Source organism: Marmota flaviventris, chromosome 3 (genome assembly GCF_047511675.1).
Source record: "Marmota flaviventris isolate mMarFla1 chromosome 3, mMarFla1.hap1, whole genome shotgun sequence".
Classification (NCBI taxonomy): Eukaryota; Metazoa; Chordata; class Mammalia; order Rodentia; family Sciuridae; genus Marmota; species Marmota flaviventris.
Window position 1 is genome coordinate 110,283,647 of NC_092500.1, and position 14,904 is coordinate 110,298,550.

The 14,904-nt window shown below is 35.6% G+C and overlaps 1 protein-coding gene and 1 pseudogene across 1 annotated transcript in view; one reads left to right on the forward strand and one right to left on the reverse strand.

The window, feature by feature from the left end:
* Positions 1-14,904, reverse strand: part of Nrg1 (neuregulin 1) — a 1,010,326-nt gene that overhangs the window by 439,076 nt on the left and 556,346 nt on the right. The gene's annotated exons all lie outside the window — the stretch shown is intronic.
* Positions 659-756, forward strand: LOC114095932 (U6 spliceosomal RNA; annotated as a pseudogene).

The following is a 14,904-nucleotide window of genomic DNA, read 5'->3' on the forward strand; positions in this document are numbered from 1 at the left end:
CTACACTAATGAAAAATTAAGAAAAAGTTTCTGGGAGAATTTGACAGTGTTGGAATTTATATAAAGTCCACCAAGGATAATCTCAGGATTTTCTAAAGGAGTCAGTTATGTGAATGTGTGTATGGGGACAGATAAGAAAAAAAATATATCTATATTTAACTAATCAAATATAGAAACAACAAATGAATTGCATATAAAAATAACTAAAGATTTCCTCTTTGATGGTTAGTCATTTAATTTTAAATCCTTAGAAAAGCTACTAAGGAGAAGACAAGACAAATCCGGCAAGGCAAAAGAAGAGAACAAAAAGGGAGGGGGGTTTGTCGAATGAGAACAGCATGTGGGGTGCTCCTGTTGATAGTGCATTCTGCCATCACACTGCTGCATTTCCCCAGTGCCCCCACATTTCCTGAACATATTCTAAATGTACACATGCATGTCCCAGAATGCCAGGACAAGATGGCAGCACACAGGCTTTGAGGTCTCCTGCCATCTATTTCCTGGCTGTGTAACTTGGGAAGTCTCCTCATTTATGACTAGATTGTTCACTGTAACATAGAGATGATAGCAGTTTGCATATCTCATAGCATAACAATGAAATGATATGATATATTTACAATGTGGGGAATAGTTTCTGTCCTTCACATACTCATCTAGGGATTGCTCCATCAGCCATATATTGAAAATTGGAATGATACAGAGAAGACTAGCATGGCCCCTGCATAAGGATGACACTTACTCATCCAGCACTTATTTAGGAACAACCATTATGTGTCAAATGCTAGTCTAGACACTTGGAATATGTCCATGTGCAAGACATAGAGACCACAGTGAAGCTTTTTTGATATGTATTGAAAAGGACCCATTAACGAGTGGTCTAGGGAAGGCAGTGTCATATGTAAGCTTCTTTAATACAGTATTTAGTGAAAACAAAAATTTGGAGAAAGACCTGTAGGAAGGAGCCAATGACTCTTATCTTGGCAAACTGTCTCATGTTTTGGAAACAGCAGGACTTGGCCTATCTTTTATTTGGATGTTTTCTAACCTATTCCTGTACCCTCTTAACATTTTCAAGATTTGAAGTGGAAACAAATAATGCATAAACAAAGTAAAACTGATTATTACAAACAAGAAAGTCTCCTCATTTAGAACTAACCTCTTGTGACAAGTTGTAAACATGTTTTCCCACTTTTCCAAGTTGTTTCTTAGAAACTTAAGGTAACGCACTTTGTGCTAGGTTTTACAATCAAATGTATATAAATCTATACTGCTTTTGATAACATTTACTGTCATTTTGCAGAATGAATTAGGTTTTAAAAAACTCGCATAGTCTCAAAAGGGGAATGTTCCTTGTACATTAGATACGAAACGAGGTGTCAGCAGCAGGTGTTAACAGTTTTTTAGCTGCAAATCATCCACAAAACTGCTAGTCATTTGAAGAATCCTGATAAATTCTATTTCTAACACTTGCTTTCACAATTTCAGCATTTTTGTTTTGGGGCCTCCTTGCTCTGTAAGTGCAAATAAGTCAGACTCTTCTGCAGGCAGTATATATCAAAGAACTATTTAATTGGAGGTTGTTTTGGAAGTCTTATGAGGAGGCAATCCTACCTATACCAGAAACTAAGATAAATATAGGACTTAATATTTCATACTCCACATTGTTCAGGTTTTATAAATTTTCCAGATGACGTAGGTTTTCAGGGTTTCCCCTATTTGGTATAATACTGCATCTAAAACCTCTGTGTGTCAGGTGGATTATGTTCACAGGAATCCTACATGTTAATAATTATTCTCATTTATTATAGACAGGGAATAGTTACGAAGAGCTTATATAACTTTGTAAGGGTCCTCAATGGCAGAGCTAGGACTTGAACTTAAGGACATCTGGCTCCAAAGCTTGGGTTCAGTGAGGACACTGTAACCGAGTAAGGCTCAGAGCAGTGTGTGCTCAGGGGCGAGAATTCCAATGAAATATACACTTAATAATATTGACAAGAGAAGGAATATTCTGAAATAGAAAACTATTAAAATACATTAACATTTATTATTATACAAATTATTGTATGCCTATATTCACATAAGTCCCAAATTAGGGAATATAAAATTGGGAGCCTGGTTTTGCTTCTGAAATAAAAATGTCTAAGGTAATCTTTTCTGGCTTGACTGAGGAGGTGTTCACAGCACAGATTTTGGGCTCTTGCTTCCTAGAGATTCTGATTCCATAGATCTGAGGTGGGGAACAAGCATGTATATTTTACAGATTTTCCTCAGGTGAAGCTGGTATGTAGCTCAAGTTGAAACGCAAAGAAAGGCTTAAGGATATTTAATATTCTGCAATAATTCAACTCCTGTATTTTGTCAATAGTGTCTAGTTAAAAAAGGCTAGACGTAAGGCCTTCCATGTTGAATTATAGCCCTTCTATCTGTATTATTAAAAACACAAGCATACACACACAGAAACAGGAGCATAGGTGGAAATTACCCTTTAAAAATCATCATGCATAGTCAGGCATGTTGGCACAGGCCTGTAATCCTAGTGGTTTGGGAGGCTGAGGCAGGAGGATTGCAAGTTCAAAGCTAGCCTTAGCAAAGCAAGGTGCTAAGCAATTCACTGAGACCCTGTCTTTAAATAAAATACAAAATGGGGCTAGAGGGGGCTGTGGCTGTGGCTCAGTGGTAGAGTACTCGCCTAGCATGTGTGAGCTGGGTTAGATCCTCAGGGAAACATGAAAATAAATAAATAAAATAAAGGTATTGGGTTCAACTACAACTAAAAAGATTTTTAAAAAACAAATGGGACTGGGAATGTGGCTCAGTGGTCAAGTGCCCCTGAGTTCAATCCTTGGTACCAAAAAAAAAAAAAAAAATCATCATGTAGTAATGCAACATGCTATTCTGGATTAGATCTGGGAATGGTAAAAGGACAATAGTGGAAAAACTGGTGAAATCTGAAGTTTAGTGAACAGTATTATACCAACATCAATTTTATATTTTGGACAAATGTACCATGCTTATATAAGTTTTTAACATTAGGAGATGCTTGGTAAAGTTGATATGGAAACTCTGTGTACTATTCTTTGAAACTTTTCTGCAAATTTAAATTTAAAACATAATTTAAATTCATCACATCAAGTACAAAAACAATAGGAGAGTTATTTCCATTTGTCTGAGTTATGAGTTATATCCTCAGGTAACCAATAAGCATTAAGATTTTTCTTCTGTAATTTAGGAAGGCAAGGAGAAGAGAGGAAATGAAGGTCAAGTGGGGCAGAAAGATCAAGAAGATCAAGGGATACAAAGGGAGCCACATCTGGAATAAACCAGCTTGAGGAAGGTGCTGGAGGCCATGTAAAGTCACCCTGAATCACAGAGATTATGCTGATCCTTTGAGAGATTGCCCTTTGTTAACCATCTTATTCCATGCAGAACCGAATGGTTGCATGACTGGCATTTAGCAGAAGATAAGGGGAAGGGTGCTGGGAGGACTTGGAGAATCAAGATCTGAGGACTGCTGTGAAAGGTACTAGATGAGTAAAGTAAGTACTTAATGCCAAAGCCAATTAACTTCAGAAATTAAGAACAACTCATCCAAAGTGCATTAAAAAAGGACAAGTGGAGATAGGGAAGGGGCTAAGAGAGAATGTGGGGAACAAAAGAACTGAGGACTAAGACATTTGGTATTTTTGTTCTGTGGGCTGATCCTGTTTGAAGCTGAAGGAAGGTGTTATTGGCACAGCCAGGTATTTTCTCTCACATTGCATATTTTGTCTATGACTCTTTGTTAAATACATTGAATAAACTTCTGTTACTACAGATGATTTCAATAATATCTAGGGTATCATCTTCAGTTTTTCCATAGGACTTCTGCCCCAGAGACATTTCCTCTTCCAGCCCCATATTTTCACAGGATTGATCCTTGATGCATCCTTCATAATAAACCCAGCACAATGAGGACATGTCGCTGTTTTAGCAATCCTATTTCTACCTGAACAAGTCCAGGCAGTAGAAGGTTACACACCCAGGTTTGGGGGTGTGCATGACAATGGTGTCCCAGTATCACTCATTTTATCAAGTTGGGGCAAAGAAGTACACATGAGTATGACATGAGTTACAACATGTTTGGAGCTCATGAACAATCTAATTACCAAGTTCAAGATTTGGTTGACAGCCAAGTTCTAGAGCTCATAAAATAAAAAGAAAAGGGAAAGGAATGAATGAGATGTAACTCCTGTATAAAGCCAATGTGGAGGCTGATGAATGAAGGAGAGATGTATAAAAAAAAAAAAAAAAAAAAAAAAAAAAAACCTCATTAAAGTCCACACAAGTACTTTGGAATGTTATTATAGGAACAGGTTTTTACATTTAGCAGAAATGAGAATTAGAGGAAAAGGAAGATTAAATTAGTGCATTTTCCTTATTTGTATTTCCTTATTGTTTAGGCACCTACTATTTGGTGGTCCTGCACTGATTTAAAAAAGAAGGAAAAAAAAAAGAGAGAACAAAAAAATTTGCAGAGTCCTATACAGGGTAATTATGTGCTTCCATTTATAACTTCAAGAACTCATATTTGACTGGATTTTCTGCTTTGGTGTTTTCATTGTGAAAGGTAAGTATCTATATTATCCCCATTTGGATTCATGAGAGGGATCACTTGGATCCATCAACCTCCAACCCAAAGACAAGGGTAACAGGTCTCTTATTGACCTTGGATAATTTATAAACTGATGTTCTACCCTCCATTTAATTTTTCACTTGCATTTGGATACAAATATTGCCTATTCTAATTCCTTTCTCAATAGGTAGTGCAATGCAGTGGGTAAGAGCCTGGGTTCTAGAGCTAGATAGCCAAGCTTTGATTTTTAGCTCCACCACTTCATAATTGTTCTTGTCTACAAAATTAAAATTACGGTACTTATCTGATAGGGTTCTAAGAATTAAATGAGTTCATAGCTATAAAGTGCCTGAAATGGTTCCTGGCACATAATAACCACTACATAAGAATCAGCTATTATCATTGCTATCTTTCATTGCAGGAGGTCAAATACTTTTTCTTTTTTCCCTTACTATGTGAAATACTATTTTAGAATGGGAGCTATAGAGAGATGACAAAGAGACTGAATCTAATCGTCCTCGGTCTTCATGCATAAATACCCAAGGAAACCTTAAGTGTGCATAAATTAAGGTAAAAAAATCTGTTTTTTGTCTTAAAATGAAGTTTCTCCAGAGTGCAACAGTTTAATTCTTGGGTTTTCCATTGTGTTTATGTGTGTTCTCTATTGGAAATCAAGCTGGGCCAGAGTTTTCAACACTTCTTGGACTATTGCTATTAAATCACTCTTTTGAATCACACACTATAGAAAATATGGTTATACTTAGCACACGGTCACGGTTTTTTGCCTTAAACAGGGTGCCAAAATTCATTAACTAATTTTTCTTCTAAATGACCCTAGACATTACTATTTCTTATACTTTGACTTTTGAAACTTGCTATTTATTTTCAAATCACTTTTAGAAGTGGGATTAAAAAACATGGGTCCCCAAGTCAGTGGTGGTTTTTCAGGAGGTGGGTCATTCTGCCACCTTTTGGGTAGTTGCAGTAAGCTGTGAATTATCACCTCCTAGTAGCGGGGTGTGGAAGAAATCAGAAGTTATCTAGTATATTCTAGATTTTGAGATTTCATGAGATAGTTGAGCAATACTTTAAAAATTGAAGGACTGTCATCAATTTTTCAAATTTATTTTTACAGTAACAAAATTATCATCTACTATACCAGTATTCATAAAAGGAAGGATAATAGTTTGATACACAGATATAAATACTACATCGGATATGTTATGTGTACATGTATACATTCTCAGAGGGATTCTGTCAAGGAATGGAACATGAGAAGGAAAAATGTTTTCAGTACAGGAATATGGCAACTTCTCTATTAGAATGTAAGATTCATCTGACAGGATTCAGGAATCTAATCTTACATTAAAATGCAAGATTCATATTTGCCTTTCTACTTGTCTCCAATTACCATGAATCATTTTTGGAATATATTTGTTGAATAAACATCTGGCTCTACATATTTGTAAACTATTTATCTCAATTCTTTATTATAGACTTATCTCTGGAAAACACCACCAAAGTCCAAACATGGCATTAGAACTGATCTATTAACACAATTATGGTACTCTACCACATATTTATGTGACAAAAGACTAGAGCACATGTACTTTTATTCTTAAAACCCCACAAAAAAGGACACTAGTAATATTTTCAAAAGATTGCTAAATTAATTTTTTGAAATAAAAATAAGTAATTAAAATATATACGCTACCCAGTGTACTTCAAACTCTAATATTCTTTTTATTAGTGGGAGTCAATTTTAATGAGTCATTATTAGCTTTAAGAAACGAAGGAGAATAGCAAGAAATAGAATAGAAAAGATTTGTGTCGTCATACAGGGCAATATTTTATGTCAGGAAAACCATCAAACTATTGTTGGAGGTAAATAAACACACACACAGAGATAATGATCAATGCAGTTTGTACTGTGGGTCTCAGTAGCAAAATCCTGGTCATGTGCCAGTCTAGACCTTTTTGGGAAGCTCAAATTTTAAAAATTGGAGGTCTCTCATCAATTTTACAAATTTATTTTTTAAGTAAAACAAAATTATCATCTACTATATCACTATTCATAAAAGGAAGGATAATACTGAAGTGTCCATAATTGAGTCTTCTGAAACTAAGTGATAATAGACAGGTGAACAGGAGAAAAAGCATACACATTTATTAACACATGTAGCATTATTCCAGATCTAGAAAATATAAAGCTTAAAAGCCCTTTCCACTGGGGAGAGTGATAAGAAAGAGTAAGCAATTTTAGAAGGGGAATAAATTAATTTTAGGGAAAAGAATGAGTCCAGAAAACAGACAGTTATCTAGGACAATATTCTTCTGGATTCTGGAAGAGGTAGTGACAAGTTATAGGAAGATAAAGAGCAGAACGTCACTGGGGACAAAAATTGTCATACAAATAGTCTTCCAGGTAATCTCCAGGAACTGCTCTCCCTCCCAGAAGTAGACAAAAAGTCTGTCCAGACATGGCAATGATTTTATGTCCCTCTTTTTCCTGCTCATCTGTTGAAAGCCTTAGGGAGGGAGTTTAAAATAATTGCATTTCTTTTAGAATAAAGTTCCTCGGTCAAATGTGTGAAATTCAGAAAGCCTTTCCATAAACTTGAGGAGAAGTAAAAATGGAAGGTCAGAGAGAATTCTAGATTCGAAGGCTATTCCTAAGGCCTTTCGATAGTTTTGAATTCAAAATGCTCGAAATTTCAAAACATCATACCTTGGGGTATTGCTTTCTAAGCCCCAAAGACCTCTTCCTTGTTTCTCATCAAATACTAGACCATCTCCAAGAGTCTCACTTCATCACTTTCTTGGAAGGAGAAGCTAAAACCTTCCTTGGGATGATGTTGCATAAGAACATAACAAATATGCTGGAACTTAGCTAGATATGTTATGGTAGCTATTTTTGTGAAATTTGTCAGAAAGTAGAGGAGTAAACATGATTTCATGTAGCCTCAACAAAGAGAATTGTTTAAAAAAAAAGTGAGAAAAAGATGAAAGACATGGAAAATACTGAACGTTACCTGAATCATCTACTTCAGGAAAATAGTAACGAGTAAGAAATCTCTCCATCCTTTTGTGTTTGGTAAACTTCCCTCATCTGTTCGGAGATAAAGATCCATTTTTACCCTTCACAATTCCCATAAGAATTTTGGAAAAACACCTCTCTTTGTCCACCTCTGTGATAACCCAGATCCCTTTTCTTTAAGACAGTCACCTTTCATGAATTTATTCCTAGTATGGTAGTTGAAGTAAAATCATCTAATTATCAAGGGCTCTTGTCTTTGATAGTGAAACTAAGGGTAAACTTTAATAATAAACCCTGTAGTTAATCTTAGCTACTTGCTTTTATCACTGATTTTAAAAGTTGCTTAGTTAAACAATGAAGTAATAGACCCCTGCTAGATTTACTATAAAAAATACCTCTCATGTATGGTCACAATGGCAATGATAGCCTTGTTTAGCTCAAACCAGTCAAAGCCACTGACACCTTCACTTGAGCCTGTGCAGGTGTCTAGTGGGTGACCTTTGACATCAGAGGGCCAAAATTTTACCCTCAGATCATGCTAATGCCATCACTGTCTGAATCCTATGAAGATCTATGAAGTTTGATTTCTTTTGCACAGACCACTGATTATTTCATTCCTTCTTACTTCAATTGCTTTTCTTCATGCTTTATCACATGAATGCCCTTAAACCCTATCCCAGAGGAGGTGGATTTGAGGTATTTCCCTGTCTCTACATGATTGGTGCCTCTGGAATACATCTCTTTTACAAGCATTATCACTTAAGTACCTGGCATACTGTGTGGTAGGAAAAACAAACCTGTTTCAGTAATAATTTGGTGTACGACTTGGGCAGATTGGCTCTTAGATTTGGATCCTCCTTCACTCAACCCTAATAACAAGTCTTCCTAGGGCATCTTGTGTTCTATTCCTGGTCCAGGCACCCAGTAATGAGTTAACTCTAAGTATTGTGATATTTCTGCTGTCTACTAGTAACATGGCAAGAATTTGACTTTTATTCCTTTTTAGTCTCTTGCTTTCTAGATCTGGCTTCTTTTGGTTTTATAGTCTAATCACTGATGATGTCTGGAAACAAAGACTTATAGAGATCTTGACTCTTTGGGATTAAAGATGACAGAAAATTTGGTTTGTTGCTCTTTTCTGTTTGCCTATTTTGGGCTTATGGCACTTAAAACTCTACAATTGGGAAGAGAACAGTTCTTTGATATGGACCAGTGGGTTTCATAATTCTCTGTTTATCGTTGACCCATAGCATAATTTTAGAATTAAACCTAAACTCTGTCTCTCCTTTCCTGTTTATGTCTCCAATTCAGAAAGGACTTGCCTTTCATTGTATATAATATTCCCTCTCTCAGGATGGCATTACCAGATTATGAAATCTCTCAAGGAAATTCAATTTTAACTATCCTAGAAATAAGGAATAATTTGTATAAACTGTGTATTTTTTTAAATTCCCAAATTATCTACTTTAGATACTTTTAATATGTGGAGTTGGAAAGATGTATCTTAAAGAAACTATCTCAGAAATAGCAAAGCAAGTCCATATAACCTGGATAAATTTGGAGCAAACAAGTCCAGTTTAATAATTTTGATTTAATAAAAAGCTATATTTTCTCCATTAGGTTAAATAAAATGCAAATACACATTTTCATTCTACTTGTGTATGTTCTTCCTAACGTCATACAGATTTGCTAATCAAATACTCTTGCATTACTTTTATTTAAAGTTTAATGAAATAAAAAGATAAATCTGTGTTTCAACAAATTGATTGTTTTGACAAAATTTCCACAGTAATAATGTTTTGTAGTATATCAGTTTGAAAATAATTTCCAAGACCTTTAGTAACTTATAATTTTGGTTTGATACTAAATTGCATTAATTAATGGATATTCATAGGATATCTACATAATTTTTTAGTAAGATCAAAAACTGAAACATTGATAACCAAGCATAATCTTACATTTATATGATTTTTGCCTTTTTTTTATATGCTACAGAGAAGCTGTCTACATTTAGGTCTTAAAAAATGTGTCCTTTTTGCCACTGGTGAAGTTGTACTATAATGGATATATATGATTATTAGAGGTGGATGAAATGTGTATTCATGAATGTCTGAGATATGTATTCTTGAGTTTTATAGTATGATACATAATGCTGGTGTGTGACAGCTCACAATTTTTCATCTCTCTTTTTCTTTTGTGAAACAGAGGTACTATTTCTATCTAAATAGTGTAATCAATATACACAAACAAGACTCCACTAGGATTACTACAAGAACCAGAAAAGTAAATCTTTATATGCAAAGCTTGAAAAGCATATTTTTATAAAGGAAAAACCAGAGTCATTTTTATCTGGAAGTCAAATAGCCAATTGTTAATATGTATGACAAAATCTGAAATAAAACAAAAAGTTGTAGGTTTGTGGAAAAGAAATTTTATTTGCTGTGGTCAGCACCAGCTAAAGTTTCATGGGTTAATTTATGAGATTTTAAAAAAAAATTATTACAAAATACTATATTTTATTACCAAATACTGAGGCAAAGTAGAATTGCTTTTCTTTTGGATTACTGACCTACCCTTACAAGATGTTATAAATACTTTTCTTTACTTTCTTAATAATCTACCTAGATGGCAAGGATTCCATATCTTAGGATAACTTCCTGTATCTCATATTGATTTTATCATGCCCTTAATTATTTAAGAGAACAAAAACTTCTCACTCTTGAAAAAGCTGATTGTTTTAAATTATATAATTGTCTGTGCTTGCTTTTAAAAATCTTTTACTGCCATCCATTTCCCTGTAAATTCTATGATTTTGTCATTTTTTAATGCAGAGTAATACTCCATTGTGTATCAATGCCACATTTTTTTTATCCATTCATCCATTGAAGGGCATCTAGGTTGGTTCCACAGTCTAGCTATTGTGAATTGTGCTGCTATGAACATCGATGTAGCAGTGTCCCTGTAGCATGCTCTTTTTAGGTCTTTAGGGAATAGACCGAGAAGGGGAATAGCTGGGTCAAATGGTGGCTCCATTCCCAGCTTTCCAAGGAATCTCCATACTGCTTTCCAAATTGGCTGCACCAATTTGCAGTCCCACCAGCAATGTACAAGTGTACCCTTTTCCCCACATCCTCGCCAGCACTTGTTGTTGTTTGACTTCATAATGGCTGCCAATCTAACTGGAGTGAGATGGTATCTTAGGGTGGTTTTGATTTGCATTTCTCTGACTGCTAGAGATGGTGAGCATTTTTTCATGTACTTGTTGATTGATTGTATGTCCTCCTCTGAGAAGTGTCTGTTCAGGTCCTTGGCCCATTTGTTGATTGGGTTGTGAGCAGATTATGCTAAGTGAAGCTAGCCAATCCCTAAAAAACAAATGCCAAATGTCTTCTTTGATATAAGGAGAGTAACTAAGAACAGAGTAGGGTCGAAGAGCATGAGAAGAAGATTAACATTAAACAGGGATGAGAGGTGGGAGGGAAAGGGAGAGAGAAGGGAAAAAGCATGGAAACGGAAGGAGACCCTCAGAGTTATACAAAAGTACATACAAGAGGAAGTGAGGGGAAGGGGAAAAATAATACAAGGGGGACAAACGAATGTCAGTAGAGGGGGCAGAGAGAGAAGAGGGGAGGGGAGGGGAGGGGAGGGGTGATAGTAGAGGATAGGAAAGGCAGCAGAATACAACAGACACTAGTATGGCAATATGTAAATCAATGGATGTGTAACTGATGTGATTCTGCAATCTGTATATGGGGTAAAAATGGGAGCTCATAACCCACTTGAATCAAATTGTGAAATATGATATATCAAGAACTATGTAATGTTTTGAACAGCCAACAATAAAAAATTAAAAAGAAAAAAAAAATAAAAATCTTTTACTGTCATTTTAGTTAAACGGTTAAGTATTATTATCCAAGCATTATTTCTCAGTAACCCATGATCTTATCTTACTCCTGACAACATTTTGTTTTTTCCCTCCACAGAACTGATTACTGAGGGATATCTTTTCCATCAAAATCTGTCTCTGGGACTGGGATTATGGCTCAGTGGTAGAACGCTCGCCTAGCATGAGTGGGACCCAGGTTCAATCCTCAGTACCACATAAAAATAAAGGCATTGTGTTGTGTCCATCTACACCTAAAAAATAAATATTTAAAAAAAAAAATCTGTCTCTGGTATTTCCCAGAGGGCTTCCCAACAGTCACAAAGGATTTTACCTTGACAAGAGAGGTATAAAATGAACCAGGTTTACTTGAAGTGGTACTATTTCTGAGCTACATGGGAGTCCTTGTTAGTTTAGAAATAAGGCTTAGCTTTCCCCAGGATAAAACCATGCAGATCAAAAGTTATCAATGTAAACGTTTCAAAGACTGTATGCTTCATGGGAAGTTCCTAGAGAATCATCAATGCCCTTGTTGACCATGTGTGTTTCTATTTATCATGGTACCACTCTGCCTGATATTAGACAAAAACAGAAGAGTGTTTTCAGTTACGGTTTCAATGATTATTAAAAAGTTCATATACTCACAACTTTTATTCTTTACATTAAGGCTAGCATCTTCTAAGCCTGTGGTTTTCAAATGGGAATTCTTGCAATAAATGAACATCATATCTTTCACTTTTGAGAATTTCTAATAATAAGTAGCAGAAGCAGATGTGTCCATGAGACTGCTAAGCCAAGGGGGAGTGACCAAAAATTACACAAGATTGAATGAACTGATGAAGAATGATTCTGTTTGGAATGTTGTTGATGTTTCCAATGGTCTATTTTCAGGATATAGGTACCATTTTCCGTTTTTTCCCTTAAGCTATTTGTAACTCAAAGGAATTTGGGAGTATATGCTTTGTAAATTGAAATAGAAATGAAATGATCGTAAATGGTATCCTTTTTTGCTATTTGCTACAGAATTTAGAATTTCTTATTAAGCATTCTTACTTTTGTGATGATGTAATTATTTGCAGTAGTTCAATAAAACTATCTTCGTTATTAAAGGAAATATTAGAATATTAGTTGTGCTCATTTAATCTGTTATGATTAGATACTTTTAAGGAACTAAGGTTGGCTTTATGGAAGTAGCCAATGCTTAACAAAACACTCTTGAGAAAATTGACTTTGTTCCTGATTTAGAGGTGAGCAATGAAGGTCACTTCTGGCAGGCCCAGAGACTGGATACTTGAGAAACTTCCAGAAGACAAGTGTCACCCAAATTTATAAGATGCTATAATGAAATCTGTTGGTGAGTTCTTGGGTTAGATTCCTAGCTTCAAGAAGCTTTTAAAAAAAATTCAATTCAATATTCCTGCTGAAAACTTTCAGCAAAACAAACATAAGAAACCCTATATGGTAAATTATCATTCTCTCTTTCATGAGTCTCTTTCATCAGTCTCTTACATGATGGTTAACCAAGACTAGACATTGCCTGCGGCACTAGAATCCTAGCTTCAAGAAACTCAGTGCGTGGTATTGCATAACAGAAAAAATTTCCAACACTGATATCTTGGAATTGACTGGACTGGCACCTTCAGGGTTCAATTCTTACTTTAATACAATCTTTTATGTTAATATTTCTTTTTTAAAAAAAATTCAAGTGTCTCTCTTTTAAGGAGGCTGATCCCCACGAATTTGAAAAACCGGCCCTTGCCACTTCTCAACAGATAGTTCGAGTGAGGAACAACCCCAACAAGAATTTTTAAGAAACTGCTTCATAGATTAGCCTCACTTGAAAGGTTTCTGATGTTCACATTGGAGTTATTTAGCACTGAATTATATTCATTCACCTTGAACAACATTGGACATCACTTAGGACCTTGTACTCCTAGAAAGAGTGTCAGTCAAGAAATTCCCTCAACCTTTGGTTCTCCAATATCTCTAAGATCCTGAATCCCCTTCCTTTTCTTTAGACATTCCTCATAAATTGCAATTGTCTCAATAAAACAATTTGGTTCATGGAATGATGCATACTGACATTGACAGCACCATTCCACTGCTTTAATTTCTGCTTTGGTTCATTATGAAGAAACAACTATGTTATATAATTTCTGACTGGTTTTGCCTTATACTCAAATTCAATATTTAGACTTTGAACAAAATAATTTCTAAAAATAAGTACACAAAGACCACTTCTCAGCCTCAAGGAATGATCTGAAAATGAATTTCTTTAGAGGGATCCTGCCAACAAATGGTCTATGAAGACAGTAAGTTCATGTTTCCTTTTTAAGTCGTATGTATCATATAAAAAAGTTGGCAATACATGAAGAAAAACCAACATCATGTTTGTTGGACTTGAAGATCAAATATATTTGACAGCTAAGTACTGCCAATGAGATCCATATCTCCTTTTTTGTGGAATGAATGCAGTTTATTGCCCATCTTAATCAGTTCAGGTTGCTATCACAAAATGCCATTGACTGGGCAGCTTAAACCAAAAACACAATTTTGGGGCCTGGGAAACCCAAGATCCAGGTGCTGGTAGATTTTGTGTTGGTGAGGGCCCTCTCTCTGGTTTGCAGATAGTTACCTCCTTGCTGAATCCTGACATTGCAGAGAGAGAGAGAGAGAGAGAGAGAGAGAGAGAGAGAGAATGTGCTCTTTCATCTTCTTATAATGGCATTAATCACGTCATGGGGCTCCACCCTCATGACTTTGTCTAAACCTAATTATCTCCCAAAGTCCCCCACTTCAAATACTGTCATATGGGAGTTCAACATATGAATACCTACAAATGGGACTTCAAATATGAGTTCTGGGAAGACACAAGCATTTAATTCATAGTATTGCCTATGAAATCAGGTTCAAATTTCAGCTTGCCAGTGCCTCAAGGTGAGACCTTATTTGGAGTCAAGATTTTTATAGAAGTAATCGAGTTAAATGGAGTTCCTAAAGGTGGGCTCTAATCCAATATGGCTGCTATCCTAAAGAGGGGAACCTTTGATACATGTATAGACATGCACAGAGGGACTCCAATATGAAGACAAACAGGGAGAAGATAGCCCTCTGACAGCCATGGAGAGAGGTTTGGGACAATCTCCTCACTGGCATCAGAAGAAAGCAACTCTGCTGATATGACTTTTGACTTTCAGATTCCAGAACAGTAAGAGTAATTCCTATTGTTTAAGCCACCCAATGTGTAGTACTTTGTGACAGAGCTCAAGCCAACTAGTATACTAGGTAACCTGGAGCAAGCTACTAGACTCTTAGTTTTTTTCATGTGTTAAATGAGAATAAAAAAAGTCTTAGTTTTTTTCATGTGTT